Raw genomic sequence first — 16,241 nt, 5'->3', positions numbered from 1 at the left:
TCCCATTATAGGGGCTCCACCGTTATGACCTGGTCTAACCAAAGGCCCTACCTCCTAATACCATCACATTGGGGGTTAGGGCTTCAACATATGTTTTTTGGGGAGATACAATATTCAGTCCATAACAGTATTCTAGCTGTTTTTCTTCTAATGATGAAAAGGGGATCATCTTCTAATATCAGCATGATGTCCGGCTTAGAGTATGGGCACAGAACTTTAGCTGGCTGGCTGACTGACGCAGTGGGAGAAATAATAGAAAAGGAGTGCAGATTCGGAGAGGAGAGGAGTGTGCTTGTGTGGAAAACCAATGAGCTTTTACCTTCCCATTATCTGAAAGCTCCTCAACATTAAATCAATAATAGGCATGAATGAGCTAAACTGTTTTTAAGCCCAGGGACTGTTTGTGCCACAGGATAGTGCTTTTTTCATCAGTGTGATACTAATAATATTAAAGAGCGGTTTTCTGTGCGAAAGGGGCTTTGTTGGGATAGTGAAAACCAAATGACTCATGAGAGATTTAACCTCAAAAGTAATGTGCTAATGCATTTGAATTCTAAGCAGACCTGGCTTAGGCTGGTCGTACTGCATTTGTGTGATTTATTGACATTGTAAACAGTACATTTTCTAACATTATTAAAACAATATTTTGTTCTTTTTTTTTTTTTTTTTTGACAATAAGGGATGAACCACCAAGAGAAAGGTCATAAACGAGCCCCTTTATTGCTTCTGTTCTTAAGGGAGCAGTTCTCAAACTTGGGGAGTGTGCATAAAATGCAGATACCAGGCCCCTGCCCTCGATTTAGATTCAGAACATAAGGAGAGGGGCCCACGAATCTGAATATTTAACAAATACCACAGGTGGTTATGATGCAGGTAGTCTGAACAACACACTATGGGGAAAAAAAACCAAAACAGAAAAAGAAAAAAACCTCCAAACCTTCTCTAACATCAACACTTTTCCCGTATCTCAAACCCTTAAACCTTTGCACGCTCTTAGAAGCTTTGCCTTAATGCCTAGTGAGTGAGCTGAAGACCTAGTCTCAGCTCGAGTTCCTCGTACCCCACGGGCAGAATGTAATTTGACAACCATTGATTAGGAATGACACACGCCAGTCCTGATATCTCCTTGTGATTGCAGTTTTTGTGGGAGCCCCGAGCCCTTCATGCCCCCTGTGTGGAATGGTCACCGACTTTTAGTGTCCCCCAGAGGCTCCCTGGAGCCCATGCTTTTATTTGAGGGCCTTCCTTCCAAGTGAAATGAAACTCCCAAGGTGTTCTCTTTGATTAGTGGGAACACTTGCTAAATTCCCTGCCCTGTCGAGCCTCTGAGAAGAAAACGTTAATCCATTTGGGTTGAGGTCCCCTGAAGTTCCATGACCAGCTCCGACAGGAAGAGAACAATGCTGTACTCAGGAGGCAACCCTTACCATCCTCAGCGAAGCGTTTGGCCCACTTTCCCCTGCATTCGTGCTCTCTGAAAGACTGTGGTATGACACGGTGGATTGTTTTTGGATAATTCTGCAGGTCAGTCTTGAAATGAATGCTTACAGGAAACTGCCAAGATGAAACTAGTATTAGGCTATAAAGGTCAGTTGGGGGTAGTTTAAATAAAGGTATTTGCTTGGGATTGTTCAGAATAATGGAACTCTTAAGTAAGAAGTCAAAATAGCAAACACTGCTGGCTGCTGGAGCACATGAACTTTTCATGTGAAGTCACTGGAAGAGAGGTGACTGTTTCCTGGGTGGATTATTTTTTTAAAAGAAGGTGGGTGGCAGCAGGGATCTATTTTTATTGAAAAGGTTTGAGAAGTGCAATGAAATGGCTATGTGTTTGCAATCAGGTCTTTCCCATTATTTGACAAGACATGAATAACTGGAGGCAGAAGATGCAGTAGTCTTGCCTCACTGCTGTGGCACTTTGCTGGATGTGCTTTATAATATTTGGGCAAGTTTGCCATTATCTCTGTGTCTTAATTTCTCACTTCTTTAACTTTGATTTAACGCCTCGTGGCATGATGGGATTTCCTTAATTGGTGGCAGATTGCTTTGTATGTTTGCATGTGCAAAGGGAAAGTAATCCAATTTATTAATTATGCATTGCAGTTAATATTCGTTTTAAGCTGTCAAGTGATTAGCTGTAGGAGGTGCGTGAGAAAAGGACTGTTAAAACGGCAGCAGTTGTTTCTGTAGATACAGCCCATTGCTGTTACGCCCGTAACCTTTTAAAGAAATGCAGAGTTGTAACTTTAAATAAAGCCTTATTTAATGAAAATTGCATCCTGGGTGGCAGAGTTGCTTATGTTCTCCCTTTTTTTGGAAAGTGAAGGCTATCATGCTGTGACTGTCTTCAAAAGAGTGGGTTCCACCTACTGGGTATAGAGATCATGTTTCATGAGAGGAAGAGTTAATCCTTCCTATCTTCAAATTCTAACTTTGCCAGGGACTAGCTGGCTGTCATGAGAAAGACACATACGCTTCTGGGTCTCTGGAAGCAGCCAGGCCACATGCGAGTTGCAGCAGGAAAATGACTAGAAACTGAAGCCCTGGCCTATAGCCCTTAGGGGTTGTCTGGCTTCTTTCACCTTTGCCCCTGTCTTCTCTCAGCCAGCTTCCTCTGCTAGGTTCAGTATGGCTCCCAACCTTGAGTGTTTGTGACTTACCAGGTCGAACTCACCACTGACTGTCTATAGATTCTAAGACTCATATGCATTCATTTAACAAGTATTGATGAGCACCTACTATGCTTCAGTCCGTGTTTTAAGTCCTGCCCTCTAGCAGAAGGTTCTGACAATAATCAGATAAACAAGCAAACAAATGAATGAACAATATACTTTCAGATACAGATGAATGAACAAAAAATAAAATAAGATGATGGGATAGAGAGTGATAGAGATGGAGGATGTTATGCCACTTTAAAGACAGGGGTCAAGTAGTATTTGACTAGACTTGAATGATGAGCAGAGCCAGCAATGTAGAGATCTAGGAAAGATAATTCCAGGCAAAGGGATCAGCATGTGTGAAGGCCCTGAGTCAGGAATGAAAGTGATGGATTGAAGGAACAGCTAGAAGTCATAGTGGCAGGAGTGTAATGAATGAGGGGTCAAGTTTTGGGAGATGGGGTCTGCAAGGTGAAGAGTGGGGCACTTTACCAAAGGACTTGTAGTACAGTTAGGAGTTTGGACTTTTTCTAGGTGAAATGGAAAGCCACCGGAAGGATCTTAAGTTGGAGAGTTATATGATCTGATTCACATTTTGAAAAGATCACTCTGGTGGCTATATGAAAATAAAATGTAAAGGAGCAAGAGTGGATGCAAGGAGACCAGGTAGGAGACTATTACAGTCATCCCTGCAAGAGGTGATGGTGGCTGGATCAGGGTGGAGGCAGTGGAGCTGGTGAGAAGTGGCCATTTAGGGATATTCCAGGATTGTAGGTGAGGTGGATGTGGGGTGTTGAGATGGAAATAAATCAAGGTTGATGACTACTTTTTTTTCTAGAGGAGTTAGCTGCAATGGAGTTGACATTGGCTGACATGGGAAGACTGGGAAAGGAACAGGACTGAGGGGAGAAATTAAATTTATGTTTTGGACATGTTGAGTTTTGAGTTGTCTCCTAGACATCCAAGTGGAGATGTCAAGGAGCTACTTGGATATTTAAATCTGGAGCATGGGAGAGCTCAGGAATTTGGGAGCTACTTCTAAACAGGGGCCTAATGAAGATCACCTAGAGAGACTGTGTTTATAGCGCAGAGAAGGAGGCCCAGGACTAATCCCTGGGGCACTCCAACCATCTAGAGGTGAGGAAGAGGAGGGGAGCCAGCAAAGACTGAGGAGGAAGTCAAATTCCAGAGACACTGAATTCAATTGATAACTAGTCCACCAAGGTGCAGGTCTCCTTCAAGTTTGTTAAGTACCCCTGGTCCAGTCAGTAGTGGCCCAAATGAATGGGGTATGAAGCCTGCTGAGGTCCACTGAGTTTTGTGGGCAGGATCAGATATCCTGAGAAGGAAAAAGGACGGGTTGGAGAGTCTAAAACCTGCCTAAAATATAATTGAAATTTTGTTGACAGAGTCTTAAGGATATTACTTCTCTCTCTCTCTCTCTCTCACATCATAGCTTTCTTTTAATTTATCTCACTTTTACAGACTTTTTACTAGTTCTATTTTTTACTTTCCAAAGGATCTTAGAGGCCCTTGGTACCACCAGTGTCTGGATTTCTTCTCACCTTTTTGCCTTTTCTCCTTTCTTGGTCCAGCCTTAAAATTCCTTTCCACGTCCACATCCATGGATACAATCCAGTGTCAATAACCCCAAGTATCAAGTATCTTGTGCCCCATGGAGGAACCATAGGATGGGGCCACCATCATAGTCAGCACTTCTCCAGGCAGTTGTGAAATGATCCTCTCAACCTCATACAGGTTCTGTCGGAATAAATCTTTCACTCAGAGAGTGCTAAGGCATCCCAAGTTCCCCTTAGGAGAGAGATAGAGAAGGGAGCACGACTTAGGTTTGGGAATGCTGTGAGTAGATGGTGATTAAGAGACTCGGTTTCAGAGGGGTCCTCTAAGGGAAGCGGGTGTTTGGGGGAGCTGGTTTAACATTGCTTCACTCCATTCCTGGCCAGCAGGTTTGCTGTGCAGATTTGAGGCATAATTGGGCCACAGGCACAGCAGGGTGAAAAGTGTAGGTGATTGTACAAATCCACCATCGCCATTAGAAAAACAGCTTAAGGCGTGCATCCTTGAAAAAGGAAGGAATGAACAGTTCCTGATCAGCAGCATTAGAGGTCCATGCTTAGAGAAACAGTCAGAGAGAACTCAATCAATTCAGAACCTCTTAGATGAACACAGGTATTATTTGTGATAGTTCCCTCGATTCTTCTTGCTGTGAGAGGATGTATCCTCCCTGGCAAATTTTGAGCTTCTATTTCTACATATCAACTATGATAATAGAATTGACCTTTCTCACTCAGATTGTTGAATTTAATACCTTTGAAATGTGGCAAGTGCTACGTGGCTGCTAAAATCTTATTCCGTTTCTCTGCGCCCAGCCCCTCGGTCTCATTTTCAGGGAGGCATTCTGTTAGAACCAGCAAAGCCAGGCTCTAGAAGCCAGGTGGTTCAGCACCTTCCTGGGGATGACATTGATTTCCCTCATCTGCACACCTCTGTGATCAGCTCAACTTGGTTACTAACCATAACTCAGCAGTGTTCTCTTAGCAGGATATTTTACAAAGATTATCATGATATTTCATAAGTTGAGAAGGAGAGAAAATCTCAAATCTTTCCTAATAAACACAACTTTTTTTCTTTCCTTATTTCTTTTTGGTCTTTCTGCTATTTGTATGTATTTTTAGTGTTTTAATTATAGCATACACAAAACTTGCGTACGGTTCTATAATTTTAAAAATAATTTAATGGTTTTTTTTTTCCTGTGTACTATTCCATAGATTAGAATGACCAGAGTTTATTTACTGTTCTCTTCTTTGAGGGCATTTACTTAGTTTTCAGTTTTTCACTATTATGTCACTGCAGGGCTCTTTTCCTTACTTTTGCGTTCTTTCCGTAGGATAAAGTCCCAGGAGCAGTAATATGGGTAGGGTTGCCACATAAAACACAGGATGCCAGTTAAATTTGAATTTCAAGTAGACTATGAGTAGTTTTTTAGTACAAGTATGTCCCATGTAATATTTGGTACATACTTATACTAAACAAGTATTCATTTTTATTTAAATTTCAAATTTAACTGGGTATCCAGCATTTTTATTTGCTAAACCTGACAACCCTAATTATGAGTTAAAATGTAGGAATATTACGTGAGTCTTGATACACATTGTCAAACTTCTCAAGTTTATCATTAAGATTCTATTATTGATTTAAATAAGGAGGGGAAATTTTCAGAAGGGAGAAGTACAAAGGAGAAAAGGGGAACTCTAAGATGTTCTGTAAGTACTTATCTGGGTTATTGAGTGTTAATTTTTAGCAGATTGACATAATCATAGAAGCATATAATATTATATAAATACTCACAGACACATAAGGACAAATTTTTTGAACCACACAGACTTTGGTAACATCTACATGGTTTGTACTTTCCTTGGTGTGGCACTTGCTGTTAGTTGGCTACTTGCTCTGTGTCACCCTTCTTTCTTACAGAACCTTGATTTTATACAGGGCAGCAGTGGACCCTGTTAAAAACTCAATTCCGTACCCTTAAAGGTAGCCGTGGGACTCAGTTCTGAGCAAAGAGATGTTAAGTAGAAGCCTGTGGTGCTGTGTCTTCACTTTCCTCTTTCCTTTTGCCTGGAATGCAGCTATGATGTTGAGAGATACAGCAGCCATCTTACGAGCAGTGGAAGAAAGCTATACATAAGGAATGTGGAGTAGCAGTAATCAAAGATTCATAGCTGAATGTAACCACAACTGAAATGCCCATAATTGATTAAGAAAAATTCTAGTTTATGCATATATTTTATAGCTTCTTCAAGTCCTTTGTAGAAAGAGGTGTGTATAAATCTGTATGCCCATAACTCATAAATATTGTGTGTAAGGCAGTATGCCCACAGCAAGAGGTTGAGGATTTCCTGTGGAACTGACATGAAAGTTGCTGATACAAGTTCAGTCAGGGTTGAAGACCATGGAGCCTAATTCCTGAAACCCAGAGACCAGTGAGGAGAAGGATACAGGTAACCAGTCTGGCTTTGGGGCACAAGGATTAAGATACCAAAGGAAGTAAATGTGACAAACAGGAAGTCAGGTCAGACTCTTAGGGGTTCAGAATGAGTTGTTATACCAAGGTCAGGAACTTCTGAGGTAAAAGTTAAAGACAGGGAGAACTTCACAGATTAGAACAGGAATTTGTCCAGATGCTTGGATCAACACTAGAGAAGCAACCTGTGGACGCTAGGCTTTGCTTCTGGTGCCATTTCCTTCACCAGATCTGTCTGCTAGCTTATCCTCTGCCTTAGTACCTCTATAGTCCCATGGAGTCCTGAAAAATGACTGTAGATGTCAATGCGAGCTGAAACTTCTGTTACACCTCTGGTGATTGGAAGATTTTTTTCTGTAGACTAGCTTCTGGCTCTGTATGTTTCAAAACTTGTTTCTCCTCCAGCCTACATACTTCTAGTACTGGGCACCCTGAAGTGCCTAAGGTCCTAAGACATGTTCACATCTTCTGGCCTTGCACCTTCATCAAATGACAATGGGTGAGTCAGCGCCGTGGGTGGTGGGAATATTCCTGAAAACCGTATCTACCCTGGGACAGCCAGCAATAACTTAACTATACCTGGAAATGATCATAAACCTTATTAATATGTCCTGTGAAGCCCCAAACTAAATATATCCCAACTCAACTTCCTTTTATCCAGACCCAAAATGCCCAGGGCAATTCCGATGCCACCTAAACTGAGACAAAGTCTGATGGAGGAGAGATTGTGGTCGAGACAACTGTTTTGACCAGTTGCTCTTAAAATAGCTTATTTGTGCAAAATTAAACAAAGAAACAAATGACCATGTAGGCACACTGTTAGGACCCACCTAGAGTATTGGGAAGGCCCATTTGCCCCCAGAAGCGGTCCTGAAGCTTAAAGCTGAAGAAGCTTTGTGGTAAACCCATCTGTGCGCCTTTGGACCGTTTTGTATGCTACCTGACAATCTGAGGGCAATAGTTTTTTTCAAAATAAATAATGTTTAGTTTGTTTGAAAATTAGGTAATCCATGCTGTTGTTAAAAACAAAAAAAGAAAATTAAAAATTAAAAAAATTTACCATAATACTACTCTGTAGGGATTTTGGTGTATTTTCTTTCAGATGTTCTTTTTATTGAATATATATGTGTATTTATATATTTATATTTCCTCATCTGCAAAAAGGGGACAACTTCAAAGTGTTATTTTGGAGATTAGCTATATAGTGAACTTTCTCCTATATTATTAAATAATCTTATAAAAGGGTGGCTTTAAAAAAATAACTGTATAATATTCTAAAATTCCCTATTATTGGACCTTTAGGTTACTTTAATATGTTTTATATTATAAATTAGGTTGTGGTAAACATCTTTCTACATATATCTATGTATGCATATTTTTTACTATACACATAACACATTTATACACAAAATAAATTCATAATAAATTAAATGTGCAAAATTTAAAGAATTTTTACATACAGATAAGTAGCTCTCTAGAAAGTCTGTATGTTAATTTATATTTTTTAAAGAAATGTGTGAGAATGTTTTCCTAAACCCTTGCCAGAAACATATACTGTTATTAAAAAAAAAAATCTTTGGCATGGTATCCCATGGTTTTAATGCTTATTTCTCTGGTTATTGTGATGCTGAATATTTCTTATATGAATTTTGTCTTTGTGTATCTTCTGTAAATTGTCAGTTCATACCCTTAGGCAAGAGTTTTTACTTAGAAAATTTTAAATTAAGGCAATACATTTGTTATTGCTATTATCATTATTATTTTGCATTTTCCCCTGTCTGCTCTTTTCTCTGGCTTTTCCTCCTCTTCTTAAGAAATACTCTTGACCTCTATCTTTTCTTTCTCTGTTAGACCGAACTATATGAAACTGCAATTTTTAGAAGGTTGAAAATGGTTAGATACCAGCAGTTTTATACGGTTAAGCCTGGTATATTTCTTTTGACAATCTGATTCAATCTCCTATCTGTCCATCCTCTATGTCTGTCCATCCACCCAACAAATATTTATTAACCAGCTGTACACGTCACCTCTCTAAGAATGACTCACTCTCTTAACCATCTTTAGCTCTGACCTTTCTCCTGAGCTCCAGTTTTTGTGTTTTATGACTTGGCAAATCAGGTACACTCTGGCTCTGTAATATTCTTCACATCTTCTCTGTTCCTGTCATATCTACCTCAGTTCCGATTCTCACTTAATGTGTGTCTTAGTGTGTTTGGGCTGCTATAACAAAAATACTATAAACTGGATGGCTCATAAACAGCAAACGTCCACTTCTCACAGTTCTGGAGGCTGGAAGTCCAAGATCATGGCACCAGCAGATTCAGTGTCTGATGAGGGCTTGCTTTCTCATAGATGGTACCTTCTCACCGTGTCCTCACGTGGTGGAAGGGGCAAGCTAGCTCTCTCAGGTCTCTTTTAGAAGAGCACTAATCCCATTCTCTTCCTTCTCTCACCTTCACTCTACATTTCTTTAGATTCAAGTCTTTTCCCTCTTTCAAGAGTCATTTTAAATGTAATGCCCCCACCCCCATTCTTCACTACCACCTCAGATAGAAATTTCACCATCCAATACCCATTTACATGCACATCTTTTCTGGAACATTTTATCCTCCTACCATCTGGTTATTTCTATATTTTCTTTCATGTTGAGATATCATTTATGTATAGTAAATGAAAAAATCTTAATTGTACAACTTAGTGAATTTTTACAAATGCATATTCTTGTGCAACTACCACTCAGATCAAGACAGAACATTTTCATCACCTCAGTAAGTTCCCTTATGGTCTTTCCCAGTTAATAACTGCTGCCAGCTACCAAAGGTAATGAGTGTTCTGATTTCTGTCATCGTAGATTAGTTTTCATGTCCTTGAACTTCAAATTAGTGGCATCATACAATATGTACCCTTTTTTGTCTGGCTACTTTTGCTCAAGATAATGCTTTTGAATTTCATCCACGCTATTGTGTCCATCAATTGTTTGTTCCTTTTTTTTTTTTTATTGCTGTGTAGAATTCCATTCTATAACAATTTGTTTATACATTCCCCTGTTGGTGAACTTGTGTTGTTTCCAGTTTTTCACAATTATAAATAAAGATACTATAAATATTCTTGAACAAATTCTTCTTTCTCATGCACATATACCTAGAAAGGGATTGCTAGATTATAGGGTAGGTGTATGTTTAACATTACAAAAAACCACCAAATAGTTTTCCAAAGGGGTTATTTGATTTTACATTTTTACCAGAAATATATGAGAGTTGATCTATACCCTCACCATCATTTGATGGTGGTATACATCTTTTCCATAGTATTGTATGTGTAGTGGTATCTCACTGTGATTTTAATGAAGCATGTGGTTTTAGTTCTATCATCAATAATGATGTTGAGCACATTTTCATATACTTATTGTCTATTTGTATATCATCTCTTGTAAAGTGCCTGTTCAAGTTTTTGCTCATTGTCTTAATTACTATAGTTTTATAGTATATCTTAAAGTCTGGAAGTTTAAGGCCTCCAACTTTGTTTTTGTTTTTCAAAATTGTCTTGGCTATTTGGGATCCTTTGAATTCCAATATAAATTTCAGAATAAGCGTGTCAGTTTCTGAAAAAAAATTGCCTGCTGGGATTTTGATTGGAACTCTGTTGAACCTATAGGTCAATTTGGGAATTGATATCTTAACAATCTGCTTGCTTAGGTCTTCTTTCATCAGCAGTAATATTTTCAGTGTAGGGTTCTTGCACATCTTTTGTTAAGTTTATTCCCACGTATCTGATTTTTTATGCCATTGTAAATGGTATTACTTTTTAAATTTTATTTTCTGATTGTTGATTTCTAGTATATAGAAATGCAACTGGCTTTTGTATACTAATTTTGTATCTTGTTTCTTCCTTAATTCACATACTAGTTGTTATAGTTGTTTGTAGATACGTTCCTTTGGATTTTCAAGGCACATAATTATGTCACCTGCTAAGAAAGAAGTTTTCCTTCTTCCTTTCTAATATTTATGCCTTTTATTTTTAAAATTTTCTTGCCATATTGCAAAATTCTTGTACACTTCTTTCTTCCCCCACCAGATTGTGAGCTACTTGAGACCTGATTCTTGAGGCAAAGCCATAGTATGTTAAACATGGGAGATATTAAGAGAATTTTGGTTGACTATTTAAATGATGATGGGGAAAACAATGAAATTAAAGCTGTAATTTACTATTCTACATGATCAGTAAACCACCACCAACAAAAAGGATGCTGGTTAAAACCCACTTTTGTGAGTTGGTACATCTAGATTTGTAAGGGTTGCTACAGGTACTTTGAATATTCTCCAGGTCATTCTGCCTGGTTTGTGGTTCCCAGTTCCAGGATGCTTCTCTGATGGTATGTTCGTGTTATTTATGTTCTATACGACTCTTGCTAAGCATTTTGAGACTTCTGAAAAAGCAGTGACTGCTTCTCCCCAGGATATCACGGAGCAGATGGATTCCTGGACTTCATTGCCTTCAGTCCCAATTCCCCAAGCTTCTGTTGGTGTAGGAAAAAAAAATCTGCATTTTTAGTATTACTGGAGTGAAGCCTGGGAAATTTTCAGTTTTGAGCTTTTAAATTCCAGGAGTAATGTTATTTTTAGATTTCTAGTATGCACTTGGATTTTGTGAGTGAGATTGTGTTACAGAGTGAGGATGAGGGCTCATGTGAGTGGGTGGTGGTCTTTTCCCAGTATGCAGCAGCTCTTGCCCATTCTGAAGATTCATGGGACTGTGAAGTGGCAGCCTGGGAGCTGCGATGACTCCCAGGAGGAAAAGCACTGATAGGACTTTGATACCCATTTTTGCATTTTGATTGCAAGTAGCCATTTCTTTCATAGATTCTGTTGTCCATGTGGCTGGAAAAAGATGTTTCTTCCATTGCATGATGAGTTTGTTTCTAAGGAGGTAATTCCATGGTTTCTTTGTTTCTTTGTAAGCAGCAGAGATGCTGTTAGAAGTTTAAGCAGTATGTCGATAAAATATTTAAGGCAGTTTTGAATTGAGGCCACAGGTCTTCTTCCATATTGGTTGACATTTTACTATTAGATTAGGCTCACACGTCGATTAAGAGCTAGCATATGAATAAACTGTGTTATTGGTGTTAAATACATATGGATCACCTTGAAAAAAATGAGAGTGGTAGAAATAATAGAAAAGAGAAAAATGAAAGAATGCATACCCTTGTAAATTTGGATTTAATAATATAAATGCAGGGTGATTTTTTTTTCCAAATAGTTGAATTTTTCAACATTTTATATATTTGGTTCTCTTAAGCATTTACATACTGACATTAAAACAGTATTCTATAAGTATTTTTATGACATTTGTTTATTTATTTCTTTAATTGAAATGTAGTTGACAGACAATATTATGTTAGTTTCACTGTACTACATAGTGATTTGACATTTGCATACATTATGAAATGATCACCAGGATAAGTCTAGTAACCATCTATCACTATACAAAGTTATTACAATATTATTGACAATATATATATATTTTTTATTAATTAATTTATTTATGGCTGTGTTGGGTCTTTGTTTCTGTGCGAGGGCTTTCTTCTAGTTGTGGCAAGTGGGGGTCACTCTTCATCGCGGTGCGCGGGCCTCTCACTATCGCGGCCTCTCTAGTTGCGGAGCACAGGCTCCAGACGCGCAGGCTCAGTAATTGTGGCTCACGGGCCCAATTGCTCCGCGGCATGTGGGATCTTCCCAGACCAGGACTCGAACCCATGTCCCCTGCATTGGCAGGCAGATTCTCAACCACTGCGCTACCAGGGAAGCCCTTGACAATATTTCTTATGCTGTATATTATATCCCCATGGCTTACTCATTTTATAACTGGAGGTTTGTACCTCTTAATCCCCTTCACAGATTTTGCCCCCTTTCACACCCTTGCCTCTGGCGAATAAATACCCATTTATTCTCTGTATCTATGAGTCTGTTTTCATTTTGCTTTGTTTGCTTGCTTATTTTGTTTTTTAGATTTTACATATAAGTGAGATCACATGGTATTTTGCTTTGTCTGACTTATTTCACTTAGTATAATACTCTCTAGGAGTATCCATGTTGCAAATAGCAAGATTTCATTCTTTTTATGGCTGAGTAATATTCCACTGTGCATATGTACATGCATCTTCTTTATCCATTCATATATCAGCAGACACTTAGGTTGCTTACATCTCTTCATTACTGTAAATAATGTTGCAGTGAACATTGGGGTGCATATATCTTTTTGAATTAGTTTTTTTGTTTTTGTTGGGTAAATACCCAGAAGAGAAATTGCTGAACCATATGACAGTACTATTTTTAATTTGGGGGGGGGAACCTCCGTACTGTTTTCCATAAAGGCTGCACCAATTTACAGTCCCACCAGAGTGCATGAGGGTTCCCTTTTCTCCACATTCTCACTAATCTTTTTGGGGTTTTTTTGTTTATATTTGCATAGAATACCTTTTTCCATCCCCTCACATTCGGTCTGTGTATGTCTTTAGATCTGAAGTGTGTCTCTTGTAGGCAGCATATATATGGGGCTTTTAAAAAATTAATTCAGCCACTCTGCGTGTTTATTGATACATAAAAACATACTTACTGCCATTTTGTTAATTGTTTTCTGATTGTTTTTATAGTTCTTTTTTGTTTCTTCTCCTTTTGCTCTCTTCTCTTGCGATTCAATGACTACCTTTAGTAGTATGTTTAGATTCCTTTCTCGTTTGTGTGGGTGTGTATCTATTTTAGATTTTTGGTTTGTGGTTACCATGAGGTTCATATATAACAACTTATATATCAGTGATTATTTTAAGCTGATGATCTCTTAAGTTTGAATGCATTCTAACAGCCCTACATTTTACTCCTCTAGCCCCGCATTTAATGTTGTGGCATCATATTTTACATCTTTTTGTTTTGTGTATCCCTTTGCTACTTATTGCAGATATAGATCATTTTACTACTTTTGTCTTTTAACCTTACTACTTGCTTTATAAGTGATTGATTATATTACCTTTATTGTATGTTTGCCTTTACCAGTGAGATTTTCCTTTCATAATTTTCATATTTCTAGTTGTAGCCTTTTCTTTTCCACTTTGAGAAGTCCCTTTAACATTTCTTGTAAAGCCAGTTTAGTAACGCTGAACTCTTTTAGCATTGTTTGTCTCTAAAACTCTTTATCTCTTCCTCAAAGCTAAAGATAACCTTGCTGGCTAAAGTACTCTTGGTTGTAGTTTTTTTTCCCTTTTATTACTTTGAATATGTTGTGTACTCTCTTCTGGCTTGCAAAGTTCCTGCTGAAAAGTCAGCTGATAGTCTATGGGAGTTCCCTTGTATGTAAGTAGCTGGTTTCCTCTTGCTGCTTTTAAGATTCTTTAATTTTTGACATTTTAATTTAATGTGTCTTGGTGTGGACCTCTTTGGGTTCATCTTGTTTGGGACTGTCTGTGTTTCCTGGACCTAGATGTCTGTTTCATCTCCCAAGTTAGAGAAGTTTTCAGCTATTATTTCTTCTGCCCCTTTCTCTCTTTTCCTTCTGGGACCTCTATAATGTGAATTTTAGTATGTGTGATATTGTTCCAGAGGTCTCTTAAACTATCCCCATTTTTAAAAATTGTTTTTTCTTTTCTCCGTTCAGCTTGAGTGATTTCCACTACTCTGTTTTCCAGATCACTGATCCATTCTTCTGTATCATCTAATCTACTGTTGACTCCTTCTAAGGTATTTTTAAATTTCAGTCATTGTATTCTTAAGCTTCTGTTTGGTTCTTCTTTATATTTTTTAACTTTTTGTTGAAATTCTTGTTGTGTTCATCCATTCTTCTCCTAAGTTCAGTGAGCATCTTTAAAATCATTACCTTGAACTATTTATTAGGTAAATGGCTTATTTCCATTTCATTTAGTTCCTTTTCTGAGGTTTTGTCTTGTTTCTTTGTTTGGAACATATTCCTTTGTCTCCTGATTTTGCCCAGTTCTTTGTGTTTATTTCTAGGTATCAGGCAGGTCGGTTGTGTTTCCCGATATTGGAGAAGTGGACTTATGTAGGGGACGTCCTGTGGGGCCCAGCAGCACACTCCCCTCTTGTCACTGGAGCTGTATGCTCTGAGGGTGCCCCCCTTATGGGCTGTGTGTAACCTCCTGTTGTGGAGGGGCTGACTACTTTGGCTCACTGGTAGACAGGGCTGGCCCCTGGCCTGGTTGGCTGTGAAGCCTAGTGTGGAGGCTGTGGGCCACTGGTTGCAGAGTAGGCTTCCTGTGTGGCCTGGGGAGGCATTAGGTAGCTGCCCACCTACAGGTGCATTGGCAGGCGGATTCTTAACCACTGCGCCACCAGGGAAGCCCCAGGGCCTATCTTTTTTATTTTAGAGTTCCCTCTGGGGATCCAGGCAAATGTAATGTAGCATACTCTGACCACCTGCTGGCTTCCACAGCATTCAGAAAGCTTTGTTGGACACTCATAGAATGGATGTGATGGATGAATTGCTAGGAGATTTTTCACAGCAGTGAATCCCAAACTAGGCTTCCTTAGAACGTTGATTTCATGAATTGGACTCTCTGTTTCCCAGCCTGAACCAAAGAATGATATTTTCCACATGTTAAAGAAAGAAGTTAACTTACTTAATGGAATTAAGTTTGGTGACTACTATTGCTTATTCTGTCAGCAAGTGACATGACAAAATGAATGGATAAGAAGTTGCAACGTTTTTTAACATTAATATGCAGAAGTAGCTAATCTTACTTAAACAGTTCATATTTGTGGCCTTGTGTGTTTCCTGCTGTAATTTCATATCACACAGACACATATTATGTTAGTAACTTATTCCTAATGTGTTGGTTAGAATTTCATTAAGTTCTGCAAAATACATGGAACACTGTACTATCTGAGCAAATGAGATAAACTTGGTTCTAGCAATCAGATCAGCTATAACTCCCACCCCTAGGGATCTTATCAAGGAGTAGAGAGTTAGGACAAACTCTAGTTTAAAATGCCTGTGCACAAAGTCAAACCTACCATGGAGAAAACTACTGGAAAGAGTGGTTTATTATTTTTTAATTATTTATTTATTTCATTGAAGTATAGTTGATTTACAATGTGTTAGTTTTTGGTGTACAGCAAAGTGATTCAGTTCTTTTCCATTATAGGTTGTTACAACATATTGAATATAGTTCCCTGTGCTATACAGTCGTTCCTTGTTGTTTATCTCTTTTATATATAGTAGTGTATATCTGTTAATCCCAAACTCCTAATTTATCTCTCCCTCTCTTTCCTCTTTGGTAACCATAAATTTGCTTTGTATGTCTGTGAGTTGATTTCTGTTTTGTAAATAAGTTCATTTGCATCTTTTTTTAAGACTCCACATATAAGTGATATCACATGATATTTGTCTTTCCCTGTCTGACTTACTTCACTTAGTATGATAACCTCTAGGTCCATCCATGTTGCTGCAAATGGCATTATTTCATTCTTTTTTTAAGGCTGAGTAATATTCCTTGTGTATATATACACACACATTGTATATATATACACAAA

The 16,241-nt window shown here is 38.4% G+C and overlaps 1 protein-coding gene and 1 long non-coding RNA gene across 9 annotated transcripts in view; both read left to right on the top strand.

Annotated features, from left to right (window-relative positions):
- Nucleotides 1-16,241, top strand: part of NCALD (neurocalcin delta) — a 429,327-nt gene that overhangs the window by 51,181 nt on the left and 361,905 nt on the right. The window contains exon 1 of one of the 8 annotated variants that reach the window (XM_082434364.1): nucleotides 14,374-14,432. The exons of the other annotated variants lie outside the window; for them this stretch is intronic. The gene's annotated coding sequence lies outside the window, so the exon portion shown is untranslated. Of the gene's footprint in view, nucleotides 1-14,373; nucleotides 14,433-16,241 lie in introns of those variants that run through there. 8 annotated transcript variants of the gene reach the window in all.
- LOC309647247 overlaps nucleotides 1-16,241 on the top strand; it is a 57,900-nt gene that overhangs the window by 7,913 nt on the left and 33,746 nt on the right. The window lies entirely within an intron of this gene.

Source organism: Balaenoptera physalus, assembly GCF_965194825.1.
Source record: "Balaenoptera physalus genome assembly, chromosome: 17".
In the NCBI taxonomy this organism is placed as follows: domain Eukaryota; kingdom Metazoa; phylum Chordata; class Mammalia; order Artiodactyla; family Balaenopteridae; genus Balaenoptera; species Balaenoptera physalus.
This window is presented reverse-complemented; position numbering and strand designations above follow the sequence as displayed.